Below are 10,090 nucleotides of genomic sequence, written 5' to 3' on the forward strand. Positions count from 1 at the left end.
TATATAATACTAATTGTATAAGTTCATATCAAAATGCACATGCATTTTGTGTTTTTCAGTTGAATAAAATACTATTTTTTTCTCTATATATTTCATAGTTTAGGATTCTTAAAAAAATCTCATCTCGTCTCGTGAACCCAGTCACGTGTCTTGTTTCGTTTCGTGGGATAAGTGTCTCGTCACACCCCTAGTACGAATGCTATGATACTTTGGTTTGAGACTACTTTCCATTATTCTACTTTTGCATTATTTTCTAAGTTTTCTATTTTCTATTTTTTCATTACTAATTAAATTGCTAGCATCCCAACTTAAATAAAAATTTAACTTAAAAAATGTAGATGAATTTTCATTATTTCGAGTTTGAAATTCGATTTTGTATTACAGATTTTAAGACTTTTGGGACCTTTATGAAGCCAGTAATTCAAACTTAAAAGTTAGAAATTCACATTAGGCTTTGCAGCAGGAATACTATGAGAATTTGGACTGAGCCCAGAGCTTTAGGTTGGGTTTGAATAAATTCACCTGCTCGTGACAGATTTAGAGAAAGCTGTTAACTGTAAACAAACCATTAAAAGTTGCAGTCACACCATCAGTCTTCCTTTTGAATTCAGAAGTGTTGCACTTGATCTAATGTGCTCATTCTGTGTGAGGCTGAGCGAAAGCACAGTTTTTCTATGTTTACTACTTAACGCGAAAGCGAGCCCTTTGTCCGACCCAGAGAAAAAGAGAGTGTGAGCAGCCCTTGACACGGATTGTGAAAAGCTTTAGTAATGGCTGCCTGCTAGCATGGCACTCATTCTCTTTCAAGGTGCATTACAGAACCTTAATTACCGCAGATCTGCTGCTGGCCGTCTGGGTGAAAAATCACCTATTGTCAGCACTTCTCAAAGCACACGCTCTCCAAGACACGGGGCGCAGAGCTGCGTGAGACACATCCATCTCTGTGATTGTTTGAGATTATTTGATCACTTAACTGCTATGTCACACCTTATTAAATTGGAAACTTCTGTTGCTTTCTGCATCCAGAGAGCTCTGTTTCTAGCTGCAGCGCTGTCTGTGGTCTACGTAGACAGCTACATTCTAAGGGAGCATTCTAACTGACTAGAATCGCATTAGTTTAATGATTTGGAACGCTGTTTATGGACACAAACATAAAACGCTCCTCACATTAGTGCATAGGAGACTCAACTCGCAACAAGCTAACAACATATAATCTAACTAACATTAAAAGACATGCAAAGAAAATGCAAATATGGAGTAAAGTAGTCATTATGTTAAACTATATTACTTTATATTCTATAAAAAAAATTATATTCTTTCAAAAACATGTATATTATAATACATTTAAAAAATGAGTATACATCTTTCAATAAAAAACGTTTTATTATTTGTTTTGTTTTTAATATTTAAAATTGAAAGATATATGCATAATTGAAAATACATAGCAAACAATAGCACACAAACAGAAATATTGGGTAAAGCAGTCATAAGGTCAAACATTGCATGCTTTATATATATATATATATATATATATATATGTATATTTAAAGGTGACTTTCTCAATATTTTGATTTCAGATGATGTAAAAATCTCAATTAAAAAAAAAAAAATATATATATATATATATATATATTTTTTTTTTTTAATTGAGATTTATACATCATCTGAAATCAAAATATTGAGAAAGTCACCTTTAAAGTTGTCCAAATGAAGTTCTTAGAAATGCATATTACTAATCAAAAATTATCTTTTGATATATTTACGACAGGAAATTTACAAAATATCTTCATGGCACACGATTTTTTTTTTTAATATCCTAATGATTTTTGGGATAAAAGTTTTGACCATATGTGAACATTAATTGAATCACTAACATTAATGACATTAATTTAAAAATTGAATGAATATATATTTATAAATTAGAACATATAGCAAACACATAAGGTAGTCATTAGGATAGGATAAATTTATTTAAAATATGCTATACATTTTATATATGTAATTATATTTTAAAACTATGTGTTACAATAAATGTAATATTTTTTTTAGGAAATTAGATTTATTTCGTTTGTAACATTTAAAAATTGAATGATATACAGTATATCTAATTTAAAATACATAGCAAACAACAGCGAACAAACAGAAATGTTGGATAAGTAGACATTATATATATATAACTACATACTGGATACTGTATACATACTGGATTAGACAGTCATTATTTTACATTTATTTAAAATATGCTATAAATGTTATATATGTCATTTTATTTTCAAACTATTTATTACAATACATTTTATATTTTTATTAATTACCATGTTTATATAATAATGGACAAGCATATAGACAAGCATAAATGTAAGTTTTTTCTAGTTATAAACTGTTTATGTAATAAAATATGTTTTCATAGTTTGTGTTGTCCCTTATCAGTGCAAAAAGTATTCATGCCAATATTGTCCAAAACCCCACTTTTCTAGGGTGTTTCCAAAATTTTTTGGAGGGCAGTGTATGTTAATAAAGTTTTTATTGTTTGTTTTTAACACTTAAAAATGTAATTAATAATAAAAAACAGTAAATAAATAGAAATATTGGGTAGAGTAAGCCAGGTTAAACTTTGCATACTTTAATATATATATAAATTCTCTCTCTCTCTCTCTCTCTCTCTCTATATATATATATATATTCCATAATATTAAAAATATATATATTACACAACATTTTGTTAGGAAAATCAATGTATCTTTAAATACAGACTTTTTTAACGCTTTAAAAATAGTTTAAAATAGTCATTAAACTTTGCCTATTTAAAATATATAAATTATATATATCTTATTATATTTTAATTTAGGTTTTTTTTGTGGTATAAATATAATTATATATATGATATATATAATTTGCCCTCTGTTTAACTGTTTTCAGATGTTGTGACTGGTCCTTGTGTGTTATTTGTCTAATGATCAGCTTTCATGTCAAGAGCGCAACTATTATGCCTTCAAATGTTGTCTAGTTAGGTAGCTCATAGGGATGTCACAATACTCAATATAATATCGAACCGTTCGACATCCACGGTTCAATACGTGCTTGTGAATTGCGGTTTTTCGGTTTTGCATTTAAATAATTTCCTTGTTTTATTTCTCTCTAAATTTGCTGTGTGTGTGCCTGTGATTTCACGTGTTGATGAGGAAATGCCTCTCTTCTTATATTTGAAAAAGCAACACTTGCAGAGCATCTTCCCTTCTAATGATAAGCCTTTCTAAACTTGTTGTCCAACAAAAGAGAACATTGTAACTTATTTTTACTTCACAGCATCAGTCGAGTGTCTGAAATAACTTCCTTTTGTGGTGGCTTCTTATCATAGAATGAGGCAGACAATATATTCTATGCTGTATGTCAATTAGCAATGACTTACAAATAAACTTAATCATTATGAAAATACCCGAGATGGCTTGAAGAACACAGATAAACCATATATTATTGCAGATGAGCGTTTATTGTCCTTACATTTCATCATTCAAAACATTCAACATTATATCTTGTGTTTTTTCAGTTACAACAATAGCGATGCCTTTATCCATGTTAGAGTTTTCCTGGCTGGAACGTCATCAGTGTTATGTCTTTGACGCATATGTGGATTTTCTGCACGAGGGCACCCTCTGGCGTCCACTATGAATGAAACCCATCCTATTTGCTTAAAAATCGGAAAAATACTACCTCTCTCAAAAGAAATATTAACCCTTTCACGTGTACGATCACACTGGTGTGATCAGTCTACGCTGGTCCCTGAAGCCTACGATTACACCGGTGTGATTTGAACGTTCAGCGCATCACGTGATCAACTGCTGAATTCAAATCTGCTTAGGCACTTTGGCTAGTGCTAAACCAGATCAGACGCGCTGAGCACTTGTCATATTATCGCAACTATTCAGTGTTTTCAATCATATAATGCTTATTTTAGGCTCCACACATTTAAACACACATAAGTCCTAGTAAAACAATGCATTTATAGTTTGCAAAATACACGCCAAAGTCTATAGAAGTGGCAATAATGATCCTTACAAATGTTATCTGATGACATATTTTATTGATATCATATACACATTGTGTAGGTAACTATTAAGTTTACTCTGCTCTTCTCCCAGCTCACCAGAGACTTACTCTAATGTTTTTTGGGAGGAGAGGATGAATTTGCCATTCAGCGCGAACTAACATGGCAGCGCCCATCATTCGGCATAGACCAACTACACTGTAAAAAATAAAAAACACAATTTGTTGAGTCAGCTTAAAATAATTTGTTAACCTGCTGCCTTAAAATTTTAAGTTCCGTCAACTAAAATAAGTTTAGTCAACCTGAAATGTTAAGTTGTACTAAGTAACAACTTAGATATTTGTGTTTGCTAAACTTAACAGATGGGTAAATAACCCAGCTGCCTTAAAATTTTAAGTTGATTCAACTCAAATATCTAAGTTGTCACTTAGTATAATTTAACATTTCAAGTTGAATAAACTTTTTTTGAGTTGACTGAACTCAAAATTTTAAGTTGACTCAACAAATTATTTTTTACAGTGTAACACGCTCATTATAAAAGTTAAACTTCCAAATACATTTACTTGCACATATTTCAGAATCGGAATATCAGATATTTCATAATACAGTGAACACGTTTGTGAATATTAATAATAAAAAAGGAAAAACGATATAACAGTGATACATGTTTCATACAGTGCTAGTGTGGCTGCGTTGTGTCACGTGACAAACACTAGGCGTCGCCATGGAAACAATAAGGCTATACGTTCTAAAATAATGGTCGCCTAAAAAAACTCACCCTGGGGGCTCAGCTAGAATATTTTAAACTCACGTGTGAAAGGGTTAAGCAGACATATAATAATCCACACTTTTTCCAGCGTAAAAAGGTTTACAAAAATATTTTGTTGTTAATTAGATGCAAAAAAACTCCCCAAACAAACAAACAAAAAAAACACACTAATGTGGCAAGCTATCAAAACCGCTCAAACTGAAAACCGTGGTTAAAAACCGAGGTACGTATTGAACCGTGGACTAACTGTATTGTTGCATCCCTAGTAGTTCACTAGGTTTTGGAGCAGAGCTACTATGGTAGCTTATCAGTGTGTTTTTTTTGAACAGTTGTCTCTCTAAATGAAACGTTGAAGCTCAAAAAGAAAAGAAAGCTGGAAAAGAACTGCCTTGTAATTCACATCTCTATATTGCAATTTCTCATACATTTTCTTCAACCGTAAAATAAATAATTGATTTTTCTAAGGAAGGGGATGGGGGAAATGAATCAACTATCATTCGACTATTTGGTTGTGGCCTCATTGCATTTTAAATTAGATATGAGATCTAATGTTCAATTCCAGGCTTCCATCGGTGTGACTGTACATCATTGTCTCCTGTGGGTACTACAGCGTCGCCATGGCAGCTCATTTCGTACTGTTCCTTTACGCCACGAGGCTTTAGTCTCACAGTTTGGCTGGACCCGCACACAATTACCATTGAACTCCAAAAGGCTATTACTGTAACTCACAATGCAATTTTCTGCTGCAGAAATTCCCAAACTCTCTCCCTGTTGGCTACTGCCAGAGCTCCGGGTCTGATTCCTCCACCAATTTAGCGTATTAGAGTCCTCATTGTCTTGCAGACGGACAATCTATGCGGCAATCATTGCAGCAGTTTAGATGTGATTTACACAGGCTCTCCTAAAGTGATTCTTAGCTAGAGGCAGATTGTATTCATTCAGGACGGGCCCCTAAAACGCACTGCACAAATCCATCCGCAGTCATTGCTGGCAAGAGGCCTGCAGGAGGATTTTGGTAATTAAGCGCCTAACGAGTTTGCTTAATGAACGGCCCTGTGCGCCGAGTGTAGAGTGCAGTGTATAAAACGTGATCTTCTGAGGTGAGCCCTTGCAAACCTCTGCTAGTATTAAGCTCATATATACACACTACTAATCAGAAGTTTAAGATTATTGTTTATTTGATTTGTTTTCTAAAATGTATTCCTGTGGTCATTCTGTGCCAACTCAACCAGAGGTCCCCATCTCAAATGTTTGATTTTGTTCATATTTTTTTCTGTAGAAAGGCAATCATATATAGTGATGAAAGCCAAAATATTAAATGTCACAGATGTGTATTTACTGAGAAATTCACTATTTTGCAGAGGGGGTGAAAATGACAGTTTCATCTGAGATTTGAAACCAGATTACAGTTGTAAAAATGACTTTAGGATTACTTCAGCAAGCTTTGTTTTGTTATGTGCTAACGGTGCCAGTTCAAAAATGACAAAAAGCATGTCTTGTGTGTTTTGCTTCAAGTTTGCATGCCTGTAACTCAAGACGTATTAAAGATATCCTAATATCCTTTTAGATTCTGGTTCTTAACAAACTTTCCTTTTGGTATTTCCAGTTTGAAGACCCTCCATGGTTTTAAGCTTAGAGCAATGGAGATTTTCAGTGGTTAGAAACCAAACGTTGGTCATGTTGCATACAGCTGATACTTATTACTTTTAAAGAGGAATATCTGAAGAGCAAATAATATTGATATTAGAAATATATCTTTTTTTTATATCAGCTTAATTGCATAGAATGTTCCTGAGTGCCAAAATATTCTTTTTCTAAGGCTGTCATGCCTGAAATTGTTTTGATAGAAGGAAACGAGATACGTTTCTAGTTTATACATTATTTATTCTTCAGATATTCCTCTTTAAATGTAGTACATATCAGCTGTGTGCAAAGAGAACCACCAACAATAATGGGTAAAATTCAACAATTTGAAAATGGAGCTGCTTTGAAATCTCATATCTGTGGGAATGAACTATGTGGGGCCTTGAAAATGAAGATTTAGAAAGGCAAGTTTATTAAGAATGAGGATCTAGAAGAATATTCAAATATCTTGAATACTTTTAAAGTAACAGGCAGGCAAACTTTAGAAAAGAATATGTATGTCACTCAGACAGGTATCTCTATCGATTGTGTTGATAAAAAAAATCACAAGATACATTTCTAGTTTTAACATTATTTGTTCTTCAGGTATTTTTCTTTAACAGAAAAAAGGTATCAGTTGTATGCAAAATAACCCACTTTCAGTTTTTGAACACTGAAAATGTGTACAAATTACCAATTTACCCATGGAGCATTAAGATATCCATATCTCTGGGATTGAACCATTGAGGGGCTTTAAAGTGAAGATGCCAAAAGGAAATTTATTAAGAACCAGAATCTAAAAGGATATTAAGATATATTGTAAACTTCTTGAGTTCCAAGCATGCAAACGTGAGGCAAAAAACACAAGAAGTGCTTTTTTTTTGTCATCTTTGAATTGTCACCGTTGGCATATAATATAAGTCAACAGATTTCACTAACAGAGCTACGAAAGTAGTCATTAGGTTAAATATATATATATATATATATATATATATATATATATATATATATACACACACACACACACACACAATGTGTGTATAGTATATATTTTGCAATAGATGTTTTTACTGTATATAAAAAATTATTTACACTACCAGTCAAAAGTTTTTGGACAGTAAGATTTTTAATGTTTTTTTTTACGTTTTCTTCTGCTCAGCAAAAGCAGTAATATTGCAAAATATTTTTACTATTTAAAATAAGTGCTTTCTATTTCAATATATTTTAACATGTAATTTATTCCTGTGATCAAATATACATACATACGGTACATTTTCTGCATCATTACTCCAGTCTTCAGTGTCACATGATCCTTCAGAAATCATGCTAATATGCTGATTTGCTGTTCAAGAAACAGCTTTATTATTATCATCACCATCACCAAATTATATATTCATCACCATTCATGTATTCAAAAGCTTGGAATCAGTATTTTTTATTTTATTTTATTTTATTTTATTTTATTTTTTATTTTTTTGGAGAGGTGGAGAGGGTTATAGAAATCAATACTTTTATTTGACAAGGATGCTTTAAATTGATGATAAAGGCATTTATAATATTCCAAAAATTTCTATTAAATTCAGATAAATGCTGTTCTTCTGAACTTTCTATTCATCTAAGAAACCTGCAAAAAAATTATACTCATCTGTTTTCAACATAAGAATATGTTTATATAATGTTTAGTATGTATGTGAGTAGCAAATCAGAATATTAGAATGATTTCTGAAGGATCATGTTACTGAAGTAAAGATGCTAAAAATTCAGCTTTTAAATCTCATTAATAACTTGCGTTTTAAAATATATTCGGATAGAAAACAGGTATTTTAAATAGTAAAAATATTTCAAAATTTTACTGTTTTTGCTGTACTTTGGATCAAATAAATGCAGGCTTGGTGTGCAGAAAAGACTATATAAAAAAAAACATTTAAAAAATCTTACTGTTCAAAAACGTTTGACTGATAGTGTACATTTTTTAAATGTAAAACTTAATTTTTAGTTTTAAAAGTTTATATACCTGAATGTATTTTGTAATTTTCTAATCTTTGTCTTGTATTAAACTTAAATGTTTTGTAATTGTTAATTTGTTAATTTTTTTGTTATAGTAATTTTTGTTATTTACTTTGTTCTCACAATGAAGATATTCTTGCTGCTATTTAGTATAATATGAATTACAGAATACAGCATTTAAGCCCGTAGTGGGAAAGAACATAGCAGGCTTCAAGAACACCTTTTATTTGCTGTAACATTCAGTGTGAAGATACTCCCTAACTTTGATGCTGATGCCCGATCCCATCAGTACTTTATCACCCCGCACGAAAATAGCTGTGATTTTGAAGGCCTTATTTTTTTACTGCAAGACCGCAGCCTCCTCTGCCCCGTGCCGTATTGATTTTCTGCTCTGGAAACCTGCCGTTTCCTCTCTCAGGTGCAGCTGTGATCCCAGGGCTATGATATCTAGTGCTCACCACACAGCAGTATGAAGTATGAAGGCCAGCCCAAACGTAAATACGTGAGTCTGGGACGCTCAGCTAATATCGGCCTGGGGAACATTCAAAAACATTAAATCCCAGCTAAAGTCCTCACATAGGCAAATAAGAGATTGTATTTTGATATCGGCCAGCTCTGGAATGGCTTAGTTCAGTCAGAGAGATGCTTGACTGCCCAAATTTCTCTTACTTTCCGTGACTATTTGTATTGTCGGTGGTGCTAAGCCTCTTAGTACAGAACGTGTAACGCTCAGATGTGAGCTGTGATACTTTGTTCTTTTCTATTTCAAGTACAGCACACATTTCATTCGATAGTGTAGGAGGGCTGAAATCAAGGGGAGATTGCTTTGCGAGTAATGTTATACATTGCTCCACATGCTGGCTTGCTGCGTATCGTTTAATCATTTTATGAACTGCAAAATTGTTGTTGGTGAAACCATAAAAATACATTCTATTTGAAATAAATAAATAAAATATTTAAATGTTTAAATAAATAAAAATAGACATATAGATGAGAATAAATTAACGCATAAATAAATAATTATGTTATTTATTTATTTATTTATTTATGCATTCTGGTTTGATCCTTCATAGGCTTAATCTATATAGCATATAGCATTTATAGAGTTACTATTTTAACATTCAGTGGGCGTTTGATTAACTGTAATCATAATGGCAATACTGGGCTTTATTTCATGGAGATAACAACTAATAATCTCCAGCAACCAATATTACACAGACAGCTAATTAAAACATAAATTTCCTGTTTCAGCAGAGCGCAGTATGCAGTGACAGCAGAGTAAGAGTCGTTTTAAACAAGGCCGATTAAACTATAGACCCTGAAATTCATCTAGCTTGTTTGTTAGCGTCAGTGCATTTGTTACATTGTCATTAACTGGTGCCGCTGTTTGTCGTGTCAGTTTTTTTAGATGCAACATTATTCACATTATCACAGTGTGTGACACATTGCAGTGAGCCTTTTTCATGCAAAACAAGAATGGATTTCTGTGTAAAATGTTCATAAAAGCATTTTTATTTAAATTGTCACTTCTAACTGAATGGGATAGTTTATGCAAGAATGGTTTTATGTGCAATTTACACTGAAATTCTCCTCATGGATTAATAAATGAGGTATTTTGTTGGAGCTGCATGGTGTTTATTTCCTTT

At 32.3% G+C, this 10,090-nt stretch overlaps 1 protein-coding gene across 7 annotated transcripts in view; it reads left to right on the top strand.

Moving 5' to 3' along the window:
• The window catches only part of igsf9ba (immunoglobulin superfamily, member 9Ba), a 96,139-nt gene that overhangs the window by 26,052 nt on the left and 59,997 nt on the right, over nucleotides 1-10,090 (top strand). The window lies entirely within an intron of this gene.

Source organism: Labeo rohita, chromosome 15 (genome assembly GCF_022985175.1).
Source record: "Labeo rohita strain BAU-BD-2019 chromosome 15, IGBB_LRoh.1.0, whole genome shotgun sequence".
NCBI lineage: Eukaryota > Metazoa > Chordata > Actinopteri > Cypriniformes > Cyprinidae > Labeo > Labeo rohita.